Below are 13,400 nucleotides of genomic sequence, written 5' to 3' on the forward strand. Positions count from 1 at the left end.
GTGAGCATGTGATAAATATTTGTAGAGTGAATGAAAGTTGGAGAACGTGCTGCCTCTGAAGGTTGTCCTTCCTGGCTCTTCTATAAATCAAGCTGAGGTCTGCCCCCTGGTGGTGTCTACTTGCCAACCGTGGTTTCGATACCCGGAGCCATGGAAGGCAGTTCTCATGATCCCTCCACAATTCCTCATCTCCAGGCTGAATATCCCCGGGTCCTTTTACCCTCCCTCCTGTGATAGGGTTTCCACTGCCGCCTTCCAACACTCCCCAACACTTTCCCGGTCTTAGGAGCACGTAGGTGGGTTGGAGACAGTGCAGTGAGCAGGGGCTCCTTGCCAGCTCACAGCGCTCAAAGCACACCTTCCCTGGCTCTCTGGAAATGGCGTGACTTACCTTTCCCTTTCAGCACTTGACTCCTCTCCAACCCATTGGCAGACAGAAATCAAGAGGGGTCCATTATTCGGGGTGGCGAGGAGAGAGATACGAGTATCTCCTTGATGGATCCTTTTCTCACACAGGGCCCCATCACCCTCGTGATGGTTCTAACCTTGGCACTCTGGAGGCAGCTGACAAAGGAAGCCTGGACCAAATATGGAGACACTGCCCTCTGGTGGCAGGGTCTACAACTGCTGAGTGTGTGAATTTCCTGGGAGACACCAAATCACGGGATCTTAGAATTTTATTAGAATTTTAGAGCTAGAAGGCACATTCAGAGGACATCTAGTCTAGCTCTCAGCCAGTTCGGTATTCCCCTCCATAACATCACTGAACAAATGGTAATCCAATGACTACTCGCACCCTTCCAGGAATGAGAACCTTTAAAAAAAAAAAACAGGTGCCATTGAGTGAATTCCAGCTCATGGCGATCGCATGTTTGTCAGAGCAGAGCTGTGCTCTGCAGGTTTTTCAGTGGCTGATTTCTCAGAAGTAGATCACCAGGTCTTTCTGCTGAGGTGCCTCTGGGCACACTCAAACCTCCAACCTTTTGGTTAACAACGGAGCACGTTAATGGTTAACGTTTGCACCACCCAGGCATCCGATGGGAACCTTACTACCCGGAAAAGGCAGCCCATTCCCGTTCTCACTGATGATCACCGTCAAAACCTAATATTGAACCAGGACCCAAAAAAGAACCCAAACCCATTGCCGTTGAGTCGATTCCGACTCATAGCGACCCTATAGGACAGAGGAGGACTGCCCCACAGAGTTTCCAAGGAGCGCCTGGTGGATTCGAACTGCTGACCTTTTGGTTAGCAGCCATAGCCCTTAACTACGCCACCAGGGTATCCTGAACCCGAGTATGTTTCCCTGTATTTTCCCCTCATTTTGCTCCAGCCTTCACTTCTGTGATGACATAAAACAAGTCTAATTCTTACAGTCTGAAACCAGACTGATACAGGCTCCACTTTCCCAGCAGGGCAACTTAACCCATCCAACCTTCTGTTTCCTCAGCTACTAAATGAGGAATCCTAACAGCATCTGCCTCATAGGAACGTGAAGTTTAAACGGGATAGGTTGGCACAGAGCCTATTGTGCGTGACAATTAGATTCCTGCCAAGCTTCTTCGAGCTTTCCATGGGACTTCAACACTCAGTCCTCCTGAGGGAGCTTGGCTGGGCCTGTCAGTCTAGCAGACAACAGCAGCAGGCCTCGCTGGAAAAATGTGGGGGGCATTGCATCAGGCTGGAAGACCTCCTCAATTTTTCCTGGAGGACAGTCAACCCACGACTATGGTCTCCACGCACACAGAGAATTCTAGAGCAGCCCCTCACTTTCCAGGTGCAGACTGACTCAACAACTTGCCCTACAGCGTTCAGTTTACGGCAGAGGTAGAAATTCCTTGTAACGTGGGGTGAGGTGAGGTTTCTGACCCAGCACTTAGACGATACCGGACTTCACTTAGCCATATGCGCTTTTTACCTAACGGACATGTAACTTCAGAATGGCTTGAAGGCCTTAAAGGCTATACTACAGAGTCTTGCACCAGCCCGGTTAGGGATGCTCCCAGGCTCTGGCTCTGGGCTGCAGCAGCAGCTGCACGTGATCAGGAAGCCGTTGTACTAACCCACAGGGCTACCACCACCACCTACACTCCCAGCACGCACACACCCACTTCTCCATGCCCCCCGCCCTGGGCCCTGACAGCCAGCCTCCTGTATCCAGTGGATGTAGCTCTCAGGCTTTGTCTGGAGGGCTCCCTTAAGGTTTTAATAGGCTTTAAGGGGGTTGATTCGTAACTACTGACTGTATGGACTGTACGGGGACTCCCTGCATATAATATGGTGTTCACACAACATCCAAATCACACATCTTATTTCACAGAATGTATTGTGGACGTTAAGTGACACATGACTGTAATGACATTAACTGATATCCACAGTGACCAAAACCAGGGCACTGACACCACACTCTACAGAACAAATGGACCAAAGACCGTGTAAGAGGTTTTGCTAAATGTTTAGAGCTAGCTTTCCAGGCTACTAAATTTTAAATCATCAATTATCTTCCTCCTTCATCCATATATGAACCAATCCTAGGTCCCTGTAGGGAACCGAACAAATATATGAAACATCTACTTAGAGGTAAAATAAAAAAAAAATCTAACAAGATAGTAAGTAATTACCAGGCCAATATCTGAGAGAAAAGAGAAAGTCATTTGGACCGCTTTTACCCAAGGGATGTTTATTTGCCGACTGCTGAACAGATGGCCAAGAGCCTGAGCAGTGCTTCGGACAGCCACTCAAGACTGCGGAGATGACGACTGGAGTCCAGGGCCCTCCAGGGATGGGGGTCCTGGTAAATCTCTGTGCTCTAGGTTGGGGCCCCAGAGTGTTACACCCTTGGAGTAAGGGTGAATTACAAGATGGACCTCCCAAGGACTGGAGCCAGCTCTGAGTCATCTGGATGGCCCAGAAAATCTCAAACCCTGAAATTAGATGAAGGTAGTCCCAGATTACCAACACCCTCAGGCACCTGGCAGAATGAAAATGAAAATCTTATCTGGGCAAAGATTAAATTATCTTAGCTCTCAAATTATTCCCGGAATACAACTGAAAAAACAAAATGTCAGACTCAACATTGTTAAACAAGCACACGAGCAGACAGGACAAGGTAGACAATAACCAGTCGAAACAACATGAAGCTCTGGCAGGAGGTTCAGAAAATGCCAAACATGCGATTTTCATGACAGAACCAAAATATATGACAAGGATTGCTGTGTTGGCGAATGTTTTGGTATACATATTTTCACCACACACACACAAAAATAGCATATAACTTGGGAGAAGAAGAATAATGGAGGTAAGGTATTCTGTTGTTCTCAGGAGTCATAGAGTCAATTGTGACTACTGGAGACCCCATATGACAGAGTGGAACTGCCTCATAGGGTTTTCTAGGCTGTAATCTTTATGGAAGCAGATCGCCAGGTCTTTCTCCTGCGGAGCCTATGGTGGGTTCAAACCTCCAACCATTGTACCACCTGGACCCCTTATGGTATTCTAAGACTTTTGTATTATCCAGGAAGAGAGAGAAAGTATTAATTATTGGTGTGCTGGTAAATGCTTCACAACCAACTGTCTGGGAGACAAAGCCCTGGTTGGTAGCCTTTCCTGCTTTCTGTGGTATAAATGCACCCACAATGGTCAATTTCAAGCTACCAACATCAGGCCACCGAACATGGAGTTGGAAAGGGATGGACACCATCAGCTCTACCAAGCCCGTGTAAGCTGGCTCCAGCACACCTCTGAATTAGACCTTGAAAATGAAATCATGAGAAATAATCAGTCCAAATGAAAGCAAGAAAGGAAAGGAAAAGAAACAGGACAGGCAGAACAAAGAGTAAGCGTACGGTGAGATGGTGGAGTTAAACTGAAATATATTGGTAATTAAATGTAAGTGGTTTGAATGTTCCAGTTAAAAGACAAATATACTACAAAAACAATTGCAACCATATGTGGTTTATAAGCAACACATATGAAAACATAAGGTCACAGAAAAGTTGGAAGTAAAAGGAAAGGAAAAAATATAGTAGGCAAACAGTAACCAAAAGAAAGCTGGTATAGCCATATTAATATCAGAGAAACGGATTAAGGCAAAAATCACTATTAGAAAGAAATATTTCAAAATGTTCAATGATCAAATGTTCAATTCATCAGAAGACATGACAATTCTATAACCCAGAATATATATAGCCTACATACATATATATATACATGTCCCCCATGCATCTATAAGTTTGTCATTCTACGGAGGCTTGCGTGTTGCTGTGATATTGGGAACTATGCCATTGGTATTCAAATACCAGCAGGGTCGCCCATAGTGAACAGGTTTCAGCTAAGCTTCCAGATTAAAACAGACTAGGAAGAAGGACCTGACAGTCTACTTCTGAAAAGAATTAGCCAGTGAAAACTTTATGATTAACAGCAGAACACTGTCTGATATAGTGCTGGAAGATGAGCCCCTGAGAACTGGGGAAGAGCTGCCTCCTCAAGACACAATCTTAATGACGTGGATGGAGTCAAACTTCATCTGCTGATGTGGCATGACTCAAAATGAGAAGAAACAGCTGCAAACATCCATTAATAATAGGAACGTGGAATTTACGAAGGATGAATCTCCGAAAATTGGAAATCGTCAAAAATGAAATGGAACACTTAAACACTGATATCCTACGCGTTACTGAGCTGAAATGCACTGGTATTTGGCCATTCTGAATCAGGCAATCGTATGGTCTACTATGATGGAAATGACAGAGGAGGAAAGACATCGCATTCAACCATCAAAAAGAACATTTCAAGATCTATCTTGAAGTACAACTCTATCAGTGATAGGATAATACCCATATGCCTGCAAGGAAGACCAGTTAACCCGACCGTTATTCAAATTTATGCACCAACCACTAAGGCCAAAGATGAGGAAATTGAAGACCTGTACCAACTTCTGCACTCTGAAATTGGTCAATCATGCAATGAAGATGCACTGGTAATTACTGGTGATTAGAATTCGAAAGTTGGTAACAAAGGATTGGTAGTTGGAAAATATGGTCTTGGTGATAGAAATGATGCTGGAGATCACGTGATAGAATTTTGCAAGACCGAGGACTTCTTCATTGCAAACACCTTTTTTCAACAACATAAATGGAGACTATACTGTGTACAACAGAATGCAACACTGCCCTGTCCTGAACCATCTTCACAATCGTTGTTATGCTTGAGCCCATGGTGTTAGCCACTGTGTCAATCTATCTTGCTGATAGTTTTCTTCCTTTTTGCTGACCCTCTACTCTACCAAGCATGATGTTCTTCTCCAGGGACTGGTACCTCCTGATAACATGTCCAAAGTATGTGAAACAAAGTCTTGCCATCCTAGCTTCTAATGACCATTCTGGCTGTACTTTTTCCAAGACAGATTTATTCATTCTTCTGGCAGCCCATGGTATTTTCAATATTCTTTGCCAAACCGTAATTCAAAGGCATTGATTCTTCTCTGATTTTCCTTATTCACTGTCCAGCTTTTGCATGCATGTGTAGTGACTGAAAACACCCTGGCTTGGGTCAGGCGTACCTTAGTCCTTAAAGTGACATCTTTGCTTTTTAACACTTTTAAAGACGTCTTTTGCAGCAGATTTGCCCAATGCAATGCGTCGTTTGATTTCTTGATTGCTGCTTCCATGGAAGTTGATTGTAGATCCAAGTAAAATGAAATCCTTGACAACGTCAATCTTTTTTTCCCTGTTTATCATGATGTTCCTTATTGGTCCAGTTGTGAGGGTTTTTGTTTTCTTTATGTTAAGGTGTAATCCAGATTGAAAGCTATGGTTTTTGATCTTCATCAGTAAGTGATTCAAGTCCTCTTCACTTTCAGTAAGCAAGGCTGTGTTATCTGCATATCGCAGGCTGATAATGAGTCTTCCTCCAATACTGATACCCTGTTGTTCTTCTTCATATAATCCAGCTTCTCAAATTATTTGCTCAGCATACAGATTGATTAAGTATGGTGAAAGAATACAACCCTGGCACACCTTTCCTGATTTTAAACCACACAGCATCTCCTTGCTCTGTTCAAATGATTACCTCTTGGTCTAAGTACAGGTTCCCCATGAGCACAATTAGGTGTTCTAAAATTCCCATTCTTTGCAATATTATCCATAATTTGTTACGATCCACACAGTCTAGTGCCATTGCACAGTTAATAAAAGCGCAGGGAAACATCTTTCTGGTATTCTCTGCTTTCAGCCAAGATCCATCTGACATCAGCAATGAAATCCCTCATTCCACATCCTCTTCTGAATCCGGCCTGAATTTCTGGCAGGTCCCTGCCGATACACTGCTACAACTGCTTTTGAATGATCTTCAGCAAAACTTTAGTTGCGTGTGATATTAATGATATTGTTCAATAATTTCCACATTCTGTTGGATCACTTTTCTTTGGAATAGGTACAAATATGGATCTCTTCCAGTCAGTTGGCCAGGCAGCTGTCTTCTAAATATATTGACATAGACGAGTGAGCACTTCCAGTGCTGCAACTGTTTGTTGAAACATCTCAATTGGTATTCTGTCAATTCCTGGAGCCCTGTTTTTTGCAGATGCCTTCAGTGCACCTTGGACTTCTTCCTTCAGCACCCTCAGTTCTTGATCATATGCTACCTCCTGAAATGGCTGAACATCGACCAATTCTTTTTGGTACAGTGACTGTGTATTTCTTCCATCTTCTTTTGTTGCTTCCTGCTTCATTTAGTATATTCCCCATAGAATCTTTCAATATTGTAACTTGAGGCTTGAATTTTTTCTTCAGTTCGTTCAGCTTCAAAAATGCTGAGCGTGTTCTTCTCTTTTGGTTTTCTATCTCCAGGTCTTTGCACATTTCGTTGTAATACTTTGTCTTTTCCAGCTGCCCTTCGAAATTTTCTGTTCAGCAATTTTACACCATCATTTCTTCCTTTTGCTTTAGCTACTCTACATTTAAGAGCAACTTTTGAAGTCTCTTCTGACATTCATTTTGATCTTTTTTTTCTTTCCTGTCTTTTTAATGACCTCTTGCTTTCTTCATGTATGATGTCCTTGGCGTCATCCCACAACTTGTCTGGTCTTTGGTCATTGGTGTTCAATGCGTCAAATCTATTCTTGAGATGGTCTCTAAATTCAGGTGGGATATAATCAAGGTTGTACTTTGGCTCTCATGGACCTGTTCTAATTTTCTTCAACTTCAACTTGCATATGAGCAATTGATGGTCTGTTCCATAGTCAGCTCCTGGCCTTGTTCTGACTGATGATATTGAACTTTTCCATCATCTCTTTCAATGGATGTAGTCAATTTGATTCCTTTGTATTCCATCTGGCAAGGTCCAAGTGTATAGTATGAGTCAGAACCAACTCAACAGCACCTAACAACAACAACATCTCTCTCTCTCTCTCTCTATAAACCTACAACCCAGTGCCATCAAGTCAATTCCGACTCACAGCTACCCTATATGACAAAGTAGAACTGCCCCATAGAGTTTCCAAGGAGCACCTGACAGATTTGAACTGCCAACCCTTTGGTTAGCAGTCGTAGCACTTAACCACTATACCACCAGGGTTTCCATGTATATACATACATACATGGTGGTGCAGTGTTTAAGAGCTTGGCTCTTAACCAAAAGTTTGACAGTTCAAATCCACCAGCTGTTCCCTGGAAACCCTACAGGGTAGTTCTACTCTGTTCTATAGGGTCGCAATGTGTCTCAATCGACTCAACAGCAACGAGTTTCATTTGGTTTTTGGTATTATATATATGTGTGTGTGTGTATATATATAATAACCTCAAAGTGTATTAAAAATGACATAATTAGAGGAGTAATAGGTAAGTCATTTGGGAGATATTAACACAACTTGTCTTTGAAGTGTTAATAAGCAAAGATGTCCCCTTGAGGACTAAGGTGCACCTGACCCAATCCATGGTGTTTTCAATTGCCTCATATACATGCGAAAGCTGGACAATGAATAAGGAAGACAGAAGAAGAATTGACGCCTTTGAATTGTGGTGCTGGCGAAGAATATTGAATATACCATAAGCTGCCAAAAGAATGAACAAATCTGAATTGGAAGAAGTACAACCAGAATGCTCCTTAGAAGCAAGGATGGAGAGACTACGTCCCACACACTTTGGACATGTTATCAGGAGAGATCAGTCCCTGGAGAAGGACATCATGCTTGGTAAAACAGAGGGTCAGAGAAAAAGAGGAAGACCCTCAACAAGATGAACTAACACAGTGGCTGCAACAATGGGCTCAAGCATAGCAACAACTGTGAGGACAGTCCAGGACTGGGCAGTGTTTCGTTCTCAAGTGCATAGGGTCACTATGAGTTGGAGCTGACTTGATGGCACCTAACAACAACAACAATAATACACCTTTAGTAATAACTACAAAAATAAGCAAACACAAACAAATCAGTAATTAACTAGAAATCATGCAGTTAAGCTAGAAATCAATAAAAATATAACTGAAAACTCTCATGCTTGGAAGTCAAAAAGTACACTCAATAAATAACCATTCCATCAAAACACACACACATAAGGGAAATTAGTAAATATTTTTACCTGAAAGATAAGAAAAATGCTATACATCAAATCTTGAGACAAGAGATACCACCTCACTCCCACCAGGGTGGCTAAGATTAAAAAAAAAGAAAAAAACAAATGTTGACAAGACTATAGAGAAATTAGAACCCTCATCTATTGCTGGTAGAAATTTAAAATGATACAGCCATTGTGGAAAACAGTTCGGAGGCTCCTCAAAAAGCTGAATATAGACCCAACATATGACCCAGCAATTCCACTTACAGGCATATACCCGAGAGATTTGAAAGCAGCAACGCTAACAGACACATATACACCAATGTTTGTTGCAGCATTATAAACAACAGCCCAAGGTGGAAACCTAAATGTCCATCAGCAGATGAATGGATAAACAAAATGTGATGTATTCATACAATGGACTACTACTAAGCCACACAGAGAACTGAAGTCCTGATACATGCCACAACATGGATGAACTTCGAAAACTTGCTGAGTGAAATAAGTCAATCACAAAAGGACAAATATTGCATGATCCCACTTCTATGCAGTATCTATAATAGGCAAATCTATATAAACCTATATGTACATAGAGAGAGAGAGAGACCAAGGAAACCCTGGTGGCATAGTGGTTAAGTGCTACGGCTGCCAACCAAGAGGTTGGCAGTTCAAATCTGCCAGGCACTCCTTGGAAACTCTATTAGGCAGTTCTACTCTGCCCTATAGGGTCGCTATATGTCATAATTGACTCGACGGCAGTGGGACAGACCAAAGTTTATTATTGGTTACTAGCGTTGGAGGGAAGGGGAAAAGGAAAGTCATTGTTTAGGAAGCATTGAGTCCCTGTTTATAGTGATGGGAAACTTGGCTACGGATACTGGTGACAGTTGTACAACATGATTAAGGTAATTGGTGTCACTGATACATGTAAAAAATGTTGAATTAGCAAATTTTGTGTAAAAAAAAATTTTTTTATGGATACAGATATATGTTATCTATATTACAATAAAAAAACTTGAGAGATACCACTAATCAGTGCTTAGAAGGTAATCTGTCTAAATCCATATATTACAAAAAGAAAAAAAAAGGCTGAAAACAAATAGAGTGGTCATATCAAGAAGAAAAAAAATAATAAAACCCAAAAAAGAAGAAATGAAATAACAGTGATGGGAAACTAATGGAACAGAAAATAAATACATCATAGAGAAGATCACAAAGCCAAAAACTAGTTCATAGAAATGATTACTAAAATTCACAAGCCTCTGATGAGAATAATCAATTAAAAAAAAAAAAAGGAGAGAAGGCCCAGATAACCAATGTTTGGAATGAAAAAGGGAATATCACACAGATCCTGTAAGCCTTGAAAATATAATAATATACTTAAACAAGTGTATGCCAACACATTTGAAAATTTAGATGAAATGGACAAATCCCTAGAAGAAATGTAATTAATGAAAGCCAACACAAGAAGAAACAGAAAATCTAAATGGTCTCAAAACTGCTGAAGAACTTGAATCCTTAATTAAAAACTTTCTCAGGAAGAAATCGCCAGGCTCAGATGGCTTCACTAAGAAAAAAATTATCATCAGACTTAGACAAACTCTTCATGAGACCAGAAAAAGAGGGAATATACCCCAACTCGTAACCTTAAAACTCAAACTCAACATTAAGAGGAAAATAGGGCGATTTAACTTTGAACATAAATGTAATAATCCTAAACAAAACAGTAGCCAATCAGATCCTGCATTTTACATCATGACCTCATTGTTTATTCCAGGAATGCAAGGTTGACGTAACATTAGAAAATCAACCCATATGATGCAATACATTAACGGAATAAAGAAAAACCATATAATCATCTTAATTTATGTATAAAACGTGCCTGAGAAAATTTAACATCCATTCATGATTTTTTTTTTAATTTAGCAAAGTAGTGAGCCTCCTTAATATGATAAAAGACAGTAAAACACACCTACCATTGTCTTTAATGATGAAATGTTGACAGTTTCACCACTGAGATTGGAAACAAGACAAAGATGTCCACTGTTTCTCTTCAGCATCACACTGAAGGTCTGAGTCAGTGCAAAAAGGCAAAAAATAAGCGAGTAAAATGTTAAGAGTTAGAAAGAAATCAACGAGACCACCATTCACAAGTGATAGGACGGTGCACACCAAAATCCAAAGAAATACACGGGTTAGGTATTTAAGTTAATAAATAAGTTTTAGCAATTCAAAATTGTATCTCTCTAAACCAGCTAAAAAAGTTAGAAAACATTTAAAATAGATACTCCTAGTATCCAGATCTTGGTTTCTACCACCGTTCTCCAAAAAAAGGAACCGGAGCTCCTTGGAGAAATGACTGATTCTAGGGCTGAGGCAGGTACTGACGGTTCAGCGGTAGAATTTTCAACTTCACGCAGGAGACCCAGGTTGGACTCCCTGCCAACGCTCCCCATGCGTAGCCACGGCCCACCTGTCAGCGGTGGATTACATGTTGCTACGAGGCTGAGCGAGGTCTCTGGGTGGTGAAAACAGTTTGCATTTGACTACTAACCTAAAGGTTGGCAGTATGAAGAACCCACCCACTCACACTGCAGGAGAAAGGCCTGAAAAGCTACTTCTGGAAGGTCACAGCCAAGAAAACCCCACCGAGCACTTCTACTCTGTAAACACATGGGTCACCAGGAGTCAGAGTCACGTTTTTTTGGCTTTTATGATGCCAACAGTTTTCAGCAGAGATCCCAGACTAAGATGGACTAGGAAAAAAGGCTCGTCGAGGTACTTCCAAAAATCTTTGGTGATAAAAATTTGAATAGTAGCTGCTTATGGGAAGGAGATTAACTAGAAGAGGCTCCTGCGAACTTCTGGGGCAATGAAAATGTCCTGCCTTGACTAGGGTGGTAGTTACGTGGAATATATACATTTGTCAAAACTCACTGTACACTTTAACCAACCAGCCCCTCCCCGGGAGAAAGATGCGGCAGCCTGCTTCTGTAAAGATTTTACAGCCTCGGAAGCCCTACTCTGTCCTATATGGTCGCTAAGAGTTGGAATCGACTTAATGGCAAGGGCTTTGTTTTTTTACTGTACATCTCAGATCTGTACATTTCCCTGTATCTAAATTTTACCTAATTTTTTTTAAAGAGGAAAAATTGAGAAATAATAAATTATGATAATCGACTTGGTTAAATATTTTCAAACAATAATTGTGACAATTTATTAAGCACTTTAAATGTGTCAAGAACTGTGAAAGCATATCAAGGGACTTTATCAAAAAGTGCAAAGATAACCTGCAAATTGGGAGAAAATTTTCATGAACCATATATCTGATAAGGGTCTAATATCCAAAATATATATAAAAAACTTCTACAACTTAACAACAAAATGTCAAACAACCCAATTTAAAAATTGGCAAAAAACTTGAACAGACAGTTCACCAAAGAGGATAGCCAAATGGTCAATGTCTTAGTTATCCAGTGCTGCGATAACAGAAATACAAGTAGATGGCTTTAACAAAGTGAAATTTATTTTCTCAGAGTCTAGTAGGTTACAAGTCCAAATTCAGGGCATCAGCTCCAGGGGAAGGCTTTCTCTGGAGGAAGGTCCTTGTCCTCAATCTTCCCCTGGTCGAGGAGCTTCTCAGGCACAGGGACCCCGTGTCCAAAAGATGCACTCTGCTCCTGGTGCTGTTTTCTTGGTGGTATGAGGTCCCCAACTCTCTGCTTGCTTCCCATTCATCTCTTGAGAGAGAAAAGGTAGTGCAGGCCACACCCCAGGGAAACTCCCTTTATATTGGGATCAGGGAAGTGACCTGAGTAAGGGTGGTGTTCCAATCCCACCCTAATCCTCTCAACATAAAATTACAATCACAAAATGGAGGACAACCACACAATACTGGAAATCATGTTCTAACCAAGTTGATATACACATTTTGGGGGGGGGCATAATTCAATCCATGACAGCCAGCAAGCACATGAAAAGATGTTCAATGTCATTAGCCATTAAAGCAAATAAACCAAACCCACTGCTGTCAATTCCAACTCATAGTGACCCTATAGGACAGAGCAGAACTGCCCCATAATGTTTCCAAAGAGCAGGTGGTAGATTTGAACTGCCGGCCTTTTTTTGTTAGCAGCCGAGCTCTTAACCACTGTACCACCAGCTCTCTGCTACTTGGGAAGTACTCATAAAATATTCGATGACTTGAATCTTGACCAAATTCAGTTCAATCCTATTCCAATTCAATCAATAAAGCAAACAAAACCATCCCATGGCAGTGTCCAACCCCTCTCCCTCCCACTCTCCACTGCCTTCTGCCTTTCCTGTTAGCTGCTGTCGAATAAGCCCCCAACTCATGGCAACCCCATGTACAATAGGATTCAACTGTTGTGGTCCACAGGGTTTTCACTGGCTGATTTTTGGAAGTCGATTACCAGGCCTTTCTTCCTGTTCTGTCCTTGCCCGTAAGCTCTGCTGAAGCTTGTTCAGCGTCATAGCAACATGCAAGCCCCCACTGCAGATAGGTGGTGGCTGCACTTAAGGTGCGCTGGCTGGAAATCGAGCCCAGGTCCCCCGCATGGAAGGTGAGAATTCTACCACTGACCCACCACTGTTCCCTTATTACAAATCACATAAGTCTTAAAAAAAAAAAAAAAAAACTAATATTAAAAATTACTCCTGAAGAAAAACTAGATAACTGGGAGCTCCTAAAAATCAAACACTTATGCTCACCCAAAGACTTCACCAAAAGAGTAAAAAAATTACCTACAGACTGGGAAAAAGTTTTTAGCTATGACATTTCTGATCAGTGCCTGATCTCTAAAATCTACATGATACTGCAAAAACTCA

This window comes from Loxodonta africana, chromosome 12 (genome assembly GCF_030014295.1).
Source record: "Loxodonta africana isolate mLoxAfr1 chromosome 12, mLoxAfr1.hap2, whole genome shotgun sequence".
NCBI classification, from domain to species: Eukaryota; Metazoa; Chordata; class Mammalia; order Proboscidea; family Elephantidae; genus Loxodonta; species Loxodonta africana.